This window comes from Ovis aries, chromosome X (genome assembly GCF_016772045.2).
Source record: "Ovis aries strain OAR_USU_Benz2616 breed Rambouillet chromosome X, ARS-UI_Ramb_v3.0, whole genome shotgun sequence".
Classification (NCBI taxonomy): Eukaryota; Metazoa; Chordata; class Mammalia; order Artiodactyla; family Bovidae; genus Ovis; species Ovis aries.
The window spans coordinates 75,251,041-75,265,712 of NC_056080.1; the positions used below are offsets into that span (position 1 = coordinate 75,251,041).

The 14,672-nt window shown below is 39.0% G+C and overlaps 1 protein-coding gene across 1 annotated transcript in view; it reads right to left on the reverse strand.

The window, feature by feature from the left end:
- The window catches only part of LOC132658852 (uncharacterized), a 91,146-nt gene that overhangs the window by 19,049 nt on the left and 57,425 nt on the right, over positions 1 to 14,672 (reverse strand). The window lies entirely within an intron of this gene.

The following is a 14,672-nucleotide window of genomic DNA, read 5'->3' on the forward strand; positions in this document are numbered from 1 at the left end:
ATGAAATTTCTTTTTCCATTCTTTCAATTTCAACTTATTTGTATGTTTGTGTCTAAAGTGAGTACTTGTAAGCAGTATATAGTGGCAACATGGTTTTACCCATTCTGTGGTCTCTGTCTTTTAATTGGTAAGTTTAATCTATTTACACTTAAAGAATTTACTGATAATGAAGGATTTAATTCTGTCATTTTGCTATTAAAACATATATCTTGTATCTTTTTTGTTCCTCTATTCTTCCAATATTGTTTTTTTGTCTTTGATTAAATTTTTAGTGTAGCATTTTTATTTCCTCTTTGCTTTCTTTTCTGCACATTTTAGTTATGCTATGGAGATTATAGTCAACATCCTAGATACATAATAATTTAATTTCAATTGACAGCAAGTTAGCTTCAAGAACCATACCTTAACTCTGCTCCTATCCAAATTCATCCCTTCATTTATGTTGTTGTCACAAATTAAATCTTTATATATTTTGTGCTCATTATCATAGATTCATAATTATCTTTTTATGAATTTGTCTTTATAAATCACATAAGAAACAAAAGAGAATTTACAAACCAAAAATACAATGATGTTAGCTTTTATTTTTGCTTATGCACCTTTCTTTACTGGAGATCTTTATTTCTTCATATGACTTTAAGTTGCCATATATTATAGCTTCCTTTCCCTTTAGCTTCCCTGGTGGCTTAGGTGGTAAAGAGTCTGCCTGCTATGTGGGAGACCCTGGTTTGATTCCTGGGTCAGGAAGATGCCCTGGAGAAGGAAATGGCAATCCACTCCAGCACTCTTGCCTTGAAAATCCCATGGACGGAGGTGCTTGGTGCAGGCTACTATCCATGGGGTCGCAAAGAGTCAGGCATGACTGAGTGACTTGATTTCACTTTGACTTGACTTTCCCTTTAGCTTGAAGGACTCCTTTTAGGATTTCTTATAATGGAGGTCTACTAACAACAATTTTTTTTTTTAGCTTTTGTTTATCTGATAATGTTTTAATTTCTACTTCATTTTTGAAGGATAGTTTTCCTGGTAACAAAATTCTTGGTTAACATATGACTAAGCAATTCCATTCCTAGGATTATACACAAAATAATTGAAAGCAGGCACTTGAGCGAGTATCTGTATAGAGTTAAGAAAACAAATTGAGATGCAAAAACATAATTTAAAAACTAATATAAAGAGCAAGAAACTCAGTAGAATTGCTAAAAATTCAAAGTGATAACAATGAAGAAAAATTCTGGGGTAAACAGTTAGTGAAAAGGATAAAGACAAATTAAACTAGTTACAAGATAATAGAAGTGGGATCAAAAATAATCTATTAAGAATAATGCTGAAACAGAATGACTTCTATTTATTGTACAATAAAACAGAAAACATATTAGAAGATATAACAATAGAAAAATTTTCTGAAATAATGGAATAATTGAATTTGCAAATCTAAGGACTATACTTGCTTTTCAACATTTATTTGTAGGCTTTTTAATAATGGATATTCTGATATGGAGATGACACCACCCTTAAGGTAGAAAGTAAAGAGGAAATAAAAAGCCTCTTAATGAAAGGGAAAGAGGAGAGTGAAAGTGTTGGCTTAAAGCTCAACATTCAGAAAACTAAGATCATTGCATCTGGTCCTGTCATTTCATGGGAAATAGACTGTGAAACAGTGGAAACAGTGTCAGAGTTTATTTTTCTGGGCTCCAAAACCACTACAGATGGCGATTGCAACCATGAAATGAAAAGACACTTACTCCTTGGAAGGAAAGTTATGACCAATCTAGATAGCATATTGAAAAGAAGAGATATTACTTTGCCAACGAAGGTCCGTCTAGTCAAGGCTATGGTTTTTCCAGTGGTCATGTATGGATGTGAGAGTTGGACTATAAGGAAAGCTGAGTGCCAAAGAATTGATGCTTTCGAACTGTGGTGTTGGAGAAGACTCTTGAGAGTCCCTTGGACTGCAAGGAGATCTAACCAGTCCATCCTAAAGGAGATCAGTCCTGGGTGTTCATTGGAGGGAGTGATGCTAAAGCTGAAACTCCAATATTTTGGCCACCTGATGCGAAGAGCTGACTCATTGGAAAAGACCCTGATGCTGGGAGGGATTGGGAGCAGGAGGAGAAGGGGACGACAGAGGATGAGATGGCTGGATGGCATCACTGACTCGATGGACATGAGTTCGAGTGAACTCCGGGAGTTGTTGATGGACAGGGAGGCCTGGCATGCTGTGATTCATGGGGTTGCAGAGTCGGACATGACTGAGTGACTGAACTGAACTGAACTGATTCTGAGTGGTGTGAGGTGATATCCCATGTGGTTTTGATTTTGATTTCCCTGTTGGTTAGTGATGTTGAGCATCTCTTCCTGTGTCCATTGGCCATCTGCATTTCTCTTTGGAAAAATGCTTATTAGGTCCTCTGTCCTTTTTAAAATTGGATTGTTTGATTTTTTTGATGCTGAGCTGTATGACATATTTGTATATTTTAGATATTAACTCCTTATCTAAAATATCATTTGCAAATATCTTCTCACAGTCAGCCCACTGCTTTTCTGTTTTGTAGATGATTTCCTTCTTTGTGTAAAGGCTCATCTTTACAGTGTAAATTTTTTTTCCTATTAGGATTTTCAAGAGCAGTAGATTTTCAAGTTCTGGATTGCCACTTCACTAACTGTATGACCTTATGTATGTCACTTCCTTAATTTTCTTCTCTCTGAGGATATTGATATTTGCAAATTTCTGATACCCATAGGCCCACTTTTTCAGCAAGGCTGAATCGAGGACAAAGCTCCCTAATTGGTAACTTACTGAACATCCACTTCCAGGCATAATACTTGGCAAAAGTATGAAGTGGACAAAGCTTATCTCTAGAATCCTTCCATCTTCATAATTGTCTAGGCACTTCTAATTTGGCTGCTTGTTTCAATTACTTCTGTAATTCTTCCAACAGCTAGTCTGGTAAGATTAGCTCATAATTATTTGAATGCTAAAGGTGTGGCAGTCAGAAAGGATTAGGGAAACATTTATGGAGAAGAGAGGTTAACATCTGAAGTGTGACTATATGGAGCAAAGGGAGTAGTCCATTTTGCTGGACATACAGGGTAGATTTCTGGGAGATAAAGGTTATATTGTGATCATATTCTGGGGGCTTTAATACCTCAGGATGGCAGTGTTTGAAATTAATTTGACTGACAGTGGGGAGCCTTTGAAGATTTTGTCTAGGGGGCGACTTGAACAGGATGAAGCATAGTTCTCTAAAAAGCCTCAGTTAAAATGCAAATTGTGCTCCCTGGGAAAATAATGCATTAGTTCATTAGTTCATTAGCACTTATTAATACCTTCACTTCAGTTCAGTTTAGTCGCTCAATCATGTCCGACTCTTTGCGACCCCATGAATCACAGCACGCCAGGCCTCCCTGTCCATCACCAGCTCCCAGAGTTCACCTAAACTCATGTGCATCGAGTCGGTGATGCTATCCAGCCATCTCATCCTCTGTCGTCCCCTTCTCCTCCCGCCCCCAATCCCTCCCAGCATCAGGGTCTTTTCCAATGAGTCAGCTCTTCGCATGAGGTGGCCAAAGTATCGGAGTTTCAGCTTTAGCATCAGTCCCTCCAATGAACACCCAGGACTGATCTCCTTTAGGATGGACTGGTTAGATCTCCTTGCAGTCCAAGGGACTCTCAAGAGTCTTCTCCAACACCGCAGTTCCAAAGTTATCAATTCTTTGGCACTCAGCTTTCTTCACAGTCCAACTACCACATCCATACATGACCACAGGAAAAACCATAGCCTTGACTAGACGGACCTTCGTTGGCAAAGTAAGATCTCTTCTTTTCAATATGCTATCTAGTTTGGTCATAACTTTCCTTCCAAGGAGTAAGCGTTTTTAAATTTCATGGCTGGAATCACCATCTGCAGTGATTTTGGAGCCCAAAAAATAAAGTCTGACATTTTTTCCACTGTTTCCCGATCTATTTCCCATGAAGCGATGGGACCAGAAGCCATGATCTTATTTTTCTGAATGTTGAGCTCTAAGCCAACATTTTCACTCTCCTCTTTCCCTTTCATTAAGAGTCTTTTTATTTCCTCTTTACTTTCTACCATAAGGGTGGTATAATCTGCATATCTGAGGTTATTGCTATTTCTCCCAGCAATCTTGATTCCAGCTTGTGCTGCTTCCAGCCTGGCATTTCTCATGATGTACTCTGCATATAAGTTAATTAAGCAGGGTGACAATATGCAGCCTTGATGTACTCTTTTTCCTATTTGGAACCAGTCTGTTGTTCCATATCCAGTTCTAACTTGCTTCCTGACCTGCATACAAGTTTCTCAAGAGGCAGGTCAGGTGATCTGGTATTCCCATCTCTTGAAGAATTTTCCACAGTATGGTGATCCACACAGTCAAAGGCTTTGGCATAGTCAATAAAGCAGAAATAGATGTTTTAATTATCAAAGGGGAAAGTGCTCTGAGGTACTTGGTCACAAGGACAAAAGAGAACAATATTGATTAGGAAGAAAAAAGAAGTAAACCAGGTTCAGAGAACAAGTAATATCTTAATGTCCATTGCAAGGGGGCTCTAGGTAGATGGAAGGCAGCAGGAAAAGATCTAGGATGGGAAGACATAAGGGCATCAAGAGTTGGGGTGCCAGACTAGGTCCCAGGTCCAAGTAAGTAATCTGAAAATAGCTCTGGCCCCAAAACAGCTGTCTTTTCTGCTGACTTGAAATGATACCATGAGAGATTCATTCTATATGTTCTGGAAAGAAATTTGTTTGAAAATAACTTGAGACATCTAAGAAAACTCAAATACCACTGAGTAACAGCACTTAATGCACATAATTGGGCTCTAGTTTATTTCTCAAAATTTCCCTTTTAACATCTATAAAATGGGAATAGTACGTGTTTTGCCTTGCTCGCATATTTGAGGTGAGAGAATGAGAGGGTGAATTGAAATGGTAGATGTTATAGAATGTTGTAAATGATAAATTGCAAGACCATTATAAGGAAGAGTGTGTATTTATAGCTTTCCTTTTTCCCCACAGTACTAGGCAGAGAGCTAGTACATTTTCTCATATGTACTTATTAATACTGAACTGAAATGAATAGCTGCAATTTAATATATTTTTGTAAGGATTATATGAAGCTAAAAATCTTTAGTAACAATAAGGACAAAAAAGTCCTTTTTTAGTCCACAATTGATCTTAGATTCCAGAAGATATACTAATTCAGAGAGAGCAATTGTTCACCTTTACCTTTGCTGTAGCCTCTGAAGATATTAAGAAGAGGTGGCAAAAATACAGAGAAGAACTGTACAAAAAAGGTCTTAATGACCTGGATAAATACTGTGGTGTGGTCACTCGCCTAGAGCCAGACATCCTGGAGTTTGTAGTCAAGCTGGTCTTAAGAAGCATTACTACAAACAAAGTTAATGGAGGTGGTGGAATTCCAGCTGAGCTATTTCAAATCCTAAAAGATGATGCTATGAAAGTGCTACACTCAATATGCCAACAAATGTGGAAATCTCAGCAGTGACCACAGGACTGGAAAAGATCAGTTTTCATTCCAATCCCAAGGAAGGGCAATGCCAAAGAATGTTCAAATTACCATACAATTGTACTCATTTCATATGCTAGCAAGGTAATGCTCAAAATCCTTCAAGATAAGCTTCAACAGTATGTGAACTGGGAACTTCCAGATGTACAAGCTAGATTTAGAAAAGGCAGAGGAACCAGAGATCAAATTGTCAACATCCATAAGATCATAGAAAAAGCAAGGGGATTCCAGAAAAAAAACATCTACTTCATTGATTACACTAAGGCCCTTGACTGCGTAGATCACAGAAAACTGTGGGAAATTCTGAAAGAGATGGGAATACCAGACCACCTTACTTGCCTCCTGAAAAACCTGTATGCAGGTCAAGAAGCAACACTTAGGAAGGAACAAGATGGTGGAAGATTAGGTGGATGTGGAGTACATCTCTGTCCACAGATGCATCAGGAATACACCTTTAGACACAGAATCACCTGCTAAACACCAGCCGAAAATGGACAGGAGTACCTGGCCACTGTAAAAGAATATACAGAAGCATGCAAAACTTGGTAGGATGAAGGAACTAGAAGAAATACAAGAGTGTTAGTAAGAATGGACCTGCCCTCGGACAGTGGGGGGAGTGAAACAGGGGTCCAATCCCCACATAGGGGTAATTGTCTGGGTCAGAGGAGAAACATTTAGGGCCGAGAGTGAAGCAGCTGATCCATGGAAGCCTAAATGGGATGAGAATCCGACAGTCTTTACTGCAGCCATACATGCCCTGCACAAGGATGCAGGTCCTCTAGAAGGTGCAGTGACTGGGAACTGGAGCATAGAGATTATGGAGTAATCCCAGGGTGAGGGCTGCTGTTGACTATGTAGATATGGACCAAGGGGATGTGAGCAAGAAGATTGTGGTGGGAAATTCCTGTGGAGGAAAGCCAGGCAGCCTCAGAAGCAAGGCAATACTTCTGAGTCATGCGTAGGGGATAGAGTCATCGCCATAGCCTCTCCCTCCCCACATGCCAGCAGGTGCCCTCCCCACATGCCAGCAGGTGAACAATAGAGAGGCTGGCCCCTCAAGTGCCTGACAGGCAGAACAACAGAGTAGAACCCCACCCAGGGTGCCCATTTAAGTGCCTGATGCACTGAACACCAGAGAAGGACCCCAGGCAAGGGAACCCTCTAAGTGACTGAATGGGTGGAGCAATGCAGAAAGACTAGCCAAAGGGGCCTTCTGATTGCCAGCTACCAGAGACTCATAAAAAGACTCTGACAGGGCCATAACTCCTCTGGCTGAGGCAGTCCATGTCCCTACACACTTGGTGCCATCAGGGTCCCTGCGACCCAAGCAGCTGTGCCACCTTCAGGCTCAATCCTCACTGGGGCAGAGCTGCCACCAGCCGAAAAAGTCTTGCATTTATGCATGCAGTGTAGCTTCTGCTGTGACTTTGTGATCAAGTGAACTGTGGCCTGCCAGGTTTCTCTGTCAGTGGGATTCTCCAGGCAAGAATACTGGAGTTCATTGGCCAATACTGGTTGCCATACCCTTCTAGAGCACTGTATTTCCTGCAGCCCTAGCCACCAACTCCCCTGAGTACCTGGTGCTGCCAGAACCCCTGAGAGCCAAGCAGCCACACCACCTCCATACCTGGCCCTCAATGAAGCAGACCCAAGTCCTCCAGGTCAGCTTCAGGAGCAAACCCCAGTGGATGACCCACATGCAGAGGGGGAAATTAAACCAAAATGGAAACCCAGGGGCAGTGTGGCTAAGGAAGAAGACTCAAAACATTCCCACGAGTTGTACAAGCTGAAGATCAAATCCACATGATCAACTAGGCAGACTCTGTGTCTATGGAATATATGAAAGGACATTGAGAGCTCTCTCACACACACAAAAATGCACTAGCTCTGATAGCTGTGGACATTGGAGGCAAGAACACACAGGAGTAGGACCAGATTAAAGTCTGAGCTACCCCCACAGCAGGTCTAGAGACCAACACAGTGTTGGAAGGCATCCTAGGGAAGTGAGGTGGACTGTGACTTCCAGAGAGGGAAAGGATGCTGACAGCAGAGACTCATGAAAAAACATTTATTAATCCCATTGTGACTTTTTATGTAGTTTCCTTTGGATTTTTTTTCTTTTTTCTTTCCCCCCCTTTTTTCCCTCTGTTGTAGCTGTCAATTTCATTAGCACTATGAAATCTAACTAAGCTTTTGAGTTTTTTTTTTTTTTCAATCACACTTTTTATTGCTGTTATAAACCTCTGTCTCTACTTTGGCCTTTTGGATTTATGCAGAGTTTTCCTTTTTTTCTTCTTTCTTAACTATAATTTTTAAATCTTTACAACCTATTATTGTTTTCTATTGTTTTTCTACATTTATTCCTTTGTTTACTTTTTGTACTCTTCTTTTCTCCTTGTAATTAATCTTATATATATATGTGTGTGTGTGTGTGTGTGTGTGTATACATATATAAATCTTATTTATCTACCTCTATTTAACTTTGCACTTCTATTCTTTTTTTTTTTATCACCATTATTGTTAGTTTTATTTGCATTGTTTTATTCCCCAGTTGGCACCTTGCTTTAGCTTTGTTTTCCAGTTTGTGCTTTAGTTAGTTTTGTTAACAGGTGGAAATTATATTTCATTTCCTTTATTTGCCAGGTCAATCTATTGTACCTTATTTTTGTTGGACTGCTTTGATTTTGCTTATGGGTGTATATGTATATATTCCATTATTTAATGACTACTTGCATGATTTTGTAATTGCCATTTGTCTGAGGTTTATTTTTTTTCTGGGTATTTGCTTTAATTTCATTTAATGCAATAAAAAACCACCTATAAAATCTCTGTTCATGGCCAGAGATCAAGCCCTGTGTCTTTGGAGTGGGAGTACTGATTCCAAGACTTAAGACAACCAGAAAAGTCCTAACTCTAGGGAGTATCAACTAGTGAAAACTCCCACAAAGGAAACCACTTGAATACAAGACCCACCATCACCCACTACCAGTAGTACCCTGTGCAGAACAACTCATCCAAAGAGCAAACAAGATAAAAATACAAACGAAATCATCAGCAGACAGGATTACCATCTCACTCAGCCTTGACCATCAGAGGGAAGGGGGAAAAAAGACTCAGCACAAATCTCACCCCATAAGAAGCTTACACAAACCACTGGACCAATGTTAGGAGGGCAGAAACCAAAAGGAAGAAAGAAGTTAACCTTGAAGACTGGGAAAAGGAGACCTCAAACACAATAAGTTAAAAAAAAAATGAAAAGGCAGAGAAATACTGCAGAAATAAAGGAACAAACTAAAAACATAAAAGTCCAAATAAATGAAGAGTAAATAGGCAAACTACCTGAAAAAAAAATTCAGAATATAGTAAAGATAATCCAAAAACCTTGAAAATAGAATGGAGAAAATACAAGAATCAATTAACAAAGACCTAGAATATTTAAAGAATAAGCATACAGAGGCAAACAACACAATTACTGAAATTAAAAATATTCTAGAAGGAATCTATAGCAGAATATCTGACGCAGAAGAACGTATCAGTAAGCTGGAAGATAAAATGGTGGAAATAACTACTAAAGAGCAGAATAAATGAAAAATAATGAAAAGAACTGAGGATAGTCTCAGAAACCTCTGGGACAATATTAAACATACAAACAGTTGAACTATAGGAGTCCCAGAAGAAGAATAGAAAAGAAAGCATATGAGAAAATTTTTGAAGAGATTATAGTTGAAAATTTCCCCAACATGGAAAAGAAAATAGCTAATCAAGTCCAAGAGTTGCAAAGAGTCCTATACAAGGAGAAACATGACAAGGCACATACTAACCAAACTAACAAAGATTAAGTACAAAGAAAGAATACTAAAAGCAGCAATGGAAAAGCAGCAAGTAATATACAAGAGGAACCCCATATGTCTAATAGCTGATCTTTCAGTGGAAACTCTGCAGGCCAGAAGGGAATGGCAGGATATATTTAAAGTACTGAAAGGGAAAAATCTACAATCAAGATTAATATACCTAGCAAGGATTTCATTCAAAATTGATGGAGAAATAAAAAGATTTTCAGACAAGCAAAAGTTAAGAGAATTCAGTACCACCAAACCAGCTTTACAACAAATGTTAAAGGGACTTATATAATCAGGAAACACAAGAGAAGAAAAAGATCTACAAAAACAAACCCCGAACAATTAAGAAAATGGCAATAGGAACCAATAGGCAATATATCAATAGGCAAAAAAATAGGCAATATATCAATTATTTTAAATATAAATGGATTAAGTGCTCCAACTAAAAGACACAGACTGGCTGAATGGATACAAAAACAAGACCCATATATATGCTGTCTACAAAAAAACCACTTCAGACCTGAAGACACATACAGACCGAAAGTGAGAGGATGGAAAAATATATTCCATGCAAATAGAAAGCAAAAGAAAACTGGAGTAGCAATCCTCATATCAGACAAAATAGACCTTAAAATAAAGAATATTAAAGGAGACATGGAAGGACACTACATAATGATCAAGGGATGAATCAAAGAGGAAGACATAACAATTGTAAATATCTATGCACCCAATGTGGGAGCACCTCAATACATAAGACAAACACTAACAGACATAAAAGGAGAAATTGACAGTAATACAATAACAGTAGGAGACTTTAACACCCCATTCACACCAATGAACAGATCATCAAAACAGAAAATTAATAAGGAAACAAAAGTCTTAAGTGATACATTAGACGAAACGGATTTCATTGATATCTTCAGGACTTTCCATCCAAATGCAGAATATACCTTATTCTCAAGTGCACATGGAACATTCTCCAGGATAGACCATACCTTGGGTCACAATTCAAACCTCAGTAACTTTAAGAATATTGAAATCATAATCAAGCATCTTTTTGGACCACAACACTATGATACTATATAGCAATAACAAGAAAAAAAAACCATAAAGCACACAAGAACATGGAGATTAAATAATACATTTCTAAGTAACAGGTGACAGAAGAAGTCAAAACAGAAATCAAAAAAATTTTAGAAACAAATGACAATGAAATCACGACGACTAAAAACCTATGGGATGCAGCAAAAGCATTTCTAAGAGGGAAGTTTATAGCAATACAATCCTACCTCAAGAAACAAGAAAAAAATATTAAATAGACAGCCTAATTTTATACCTAAATCAACTAGAAAAAGAAGAACTAAAAACTCCAAAAATTAGCACAAGGAAAGAAATGATAAAGATTTGAGCAGAAGTAAATGAAAAAGAAATTAAAAAACAATGGGCTTCCCTGGTGGATCAGAGGTTAAAGCGTCTGCCTCCAATGCTGGAGACCCAGGTTCAATCCCTGGGTCAGGAAGATCCCCTGGAGAAGGAAATGGTAACCCACTCCAGTATTCTTGCCTAGAGAATTCCATGGACAGAGGAGCCTGACAGGCTACAGTCCAAAGTGTCACAAAGAGTCGGACACGACTGAGCGACGTCACTTCACTTCAATGATTAATAAAACTAAAAGTTGGTTCTTTGAGAAGAGAAATAAAACTGGCAAGCCCTTAGCCAGACTCTTAGAGAGAAGAATAAACCCAGCAATATTAGAAATGAAAAATGAGGGGTTGCAACAGGCAATGTGGAAATACAAAATATTATAAGAGACTATTATTAACAACTGTATGGCAATGAAAAGGATAACCTGGAAGAAATGGTCAGGTTCTTAGAAAAGTTCAATCTTCCAAGACTAAACCAGGAAGAAACAGAAATTATGAGCAACCCAATTACAAGCACTGAAATCGAAACAGTGATCAAAAATCTCCCCAAAAACAAAAGCTCAGGACCAGACAGCTTCACGGGTGGATTCTATCAAACATTTAGACAAGAGCTAATGCGTATTCTTTTAAAATTCTTTCAAAAAATTGCAGAGAAAGGAACACGTCCAAACTCATTCTATGAGGACACCATTACAATGATACCAAAACTTGACAAAGACAACACACAACAAAGAAAACTACAGGCCAGTATCACTGATGAACATAGATGCAAAAATCCTAAAAAAAATTCTAGCAAACAGACTTAAATAACATATTAAAAAGCTCATAAACAATGATCAAGTTGGGTTTATCCCAGGGATGCAAGTATTCTTCAATATACACAAATCAATCAATCTGACACACCATATTAACAAATTGAAAGAGGAAAATCATATGATAATCTCAAGAGATGCAGAAAAGCCTTCGAAAAAATTCAGCACCGACTTATGATTAAAACACTTCAAAGAATGGGCTTAGAAGGAACCTACTTCAACACAGTAAAGGCCATATGTGATAAGCCCACAGCAAATGTTATTCTCAATGGTGAAAAACTGAAAGCATTCCCCCTAAGATCAGGAACAAGACAAGGGTGTCCACTTTCACCACTATTACTCAAACAGTTTTGGAAGTCCTAGCTACAGCAATCAGAGAGGAAAAAGAAATAAAAGGAATCCAGGTCAGAAAAGAAGTAAAGCTCTCAGTGTCTGAAGATGACATAATATTTTACAGAAAACCCTAAAGATACTACAAGAAAATTACTAGAGCTAATCAGTGAATTTAGCAAAGTTGCAGGATACAAAATCAATACACAGAAATCACTTGCATTTCTATATACTAACAATGAAAAATCAGAGAGGGAAATAAAGGACTCAATCCCATTCACCATTGCAACAAAAAAGAATAAATTGCCTCGGAATAAACCTACCTAGATGTACAAGCTGGTGTTAGAAAAGGCAGAGGAACCAGATATCAAATTGCCAACATCCACTGGATCATGACAAAAGCAAGAGAGTTCCAGAAAAAAACATCTATTTCTACTTTATTGACTATGCCAAAGCCTATGACTGTGTGGATCACAATTTTTTTTTAAGTTCTTTATTTTTTAAATTTTAAAATCTTTAATTCTTACATGTGTTCCCAAACATGAACCCCCCTCCCACCTCCCTCCCCATAACATCTCTCTGGGTCATCCCCATGCACCAGCCCCAAGCATGCTGTATCCTGCGTCAGACATAGACTGGCGATTTAATTCTTACATGATAGTATACATGTTAGAATGCCATTCTCCCAAATCATCCCACCCTCTCCCTCTCCTTCTGAGTCCAAAAGTCCGTTATACACATCTGTGTCTTTTTTCCTGTCTTGCATACAGGGTCGTCATTGCCATCTTCCTAAATTCCATATATATGTGTTAGTATACTGTATTGGTGTTTTTCTTTCTGGCTTACTTCACTCTGTATAATGGAAAATTCTGAAAGAGATGGGAATACCAGACCACCTAACCTGCCTCTTGAGAAATCTGTATGCAGGTCAGGAAGCAACAGTTAGAACTGGACATGGAACAACAGACTGGTTCCAAGTAGGAAAAGGAGTACGTCAAGGCTGTATATTGTCACCCTGCTTATTTAACTGATATGCAGAGTACATCATGAAAAACACTGGACTGGAAGAAACACAAGCTGGAATCAAGATTGCCGGGAGAAATATCAATAACCTCAGATATGCAGACGACACTACCCTTATGGCAGAAAGTGAAGAGGAACTAAAAAGCTTCTTGTTGAAAGTGAAAGACGAGAGCGAAAAAGTTGGCTTAAAGCTCAACATTCAGAAAAAGAAGATCATGGCATCTGGTCCCATCACTTCATGGGAAATAGATGGGGAAACAGTGGAAACAGTGTCAGACTTCATTTTTGGGGGGCTCCAAAATCACTGCAGATGGTGAGTGCAGCCGTGAAATTAAAAGACACTTACTCCTTGGAAGAACAGTTATGACCAAACTAGATAGTATATTCAAAAGCAGAGGCATTACTTTGCCAACTAAGGTCCGTCTAGTCAAGGCTATGGTTTTTCCTGTGGTCATGTATGGATGTGAGAGTTGGACTGTGAAGAAGGCTGAGCACTGAAGAATTGATGCTTTTGAAATGGGGTATTGGAGAAGACTCTTGAGATTCCCTTGGACTGCAAGGAGATCCAACCAGTCCATTCTGAAGGAGATCAGCCCTGGGATTTCTTTGGAAGGAATGATGCTCAAGCTGAAACTCCAGTATTTTGGCCACCTCATGTGAAGAATTGACTCATTGGAAAAGACTCTGATGCTGGGAGGGATTAGGGGCAGGAGGAGAAGGGGACGACAGAGGATGAGATGGCTGGATGGCATCACGGACTCGATGGACATGAGTTTGAGTGAACTCCAGGAGATGGTGATGGACAGGGAGGCCTGGCGTGCTGCAATTCATGGGGTCACAAAGAGTTGGACACGACTGAGTGAATGAACTGAACTGAACTGAACTGATGGATTGAGATCATTAAATCTGTTCCTAAAAACATCCAACTATCTAAAGACCTGTCCCACCAGATTCCCTGGAGCACAGAGTGTCTAACTCCACCCTGAACTCCTTCAGGGGTTGTTGAAGGTCAACAGCTATAGCAGCATGGGATTCAATCTCCATAGAGGCAGATGGCAAACACCATTGTTGTTCCGTTGTTGGCAATGCTCTTGGTAAGTGCCAATTTGTAGTTGACATCATGTATGGATGTGAGACTTGGACCATAAAGAAGGCTGAACATCAAAGAACTGATAGTTTTGAATTGTGCTGGAGAAGATTCTTGAGTGTTCCATGGACTGCAAGGAGATCAAACCAGTCAATCCTCAAGGAAATCAACCCTGAACATTCATCGGAAGGATTGATGCTCATGTTGAAGCTCCAAAACTTTGGCCACCTGATGTGAAGGGCTGCATCATTTGGAAACAACCCCAATGCTGGGAAAGATTGGGGGCAGGAGAAGGGGGTGACAAGTCATGAGATGGTTGAATGGCAATACTGATTCAGTGAGCATGAGTTTGAGCAAACTCCGGGAGGTAGTGAAGGGCAGAAGAGTCCTCTGGTGTGCTGCAGTCCCTGGGGTCACAAAGAGTTGGACATGACTGAGTGACTGAACAACAACTGCAAATATTTATGGCTAGTCTGCTGAAGTCCAAATTTGCTTTAGACTATCACCAGTTTCTAATTAAGCACAGGTTTAGAGTACTTCTCTATGCTATTTAACTTTTTTAAAAAGTGATCTAGTATGATTCATTTATTGGATCAACTTTTGTGTTTAA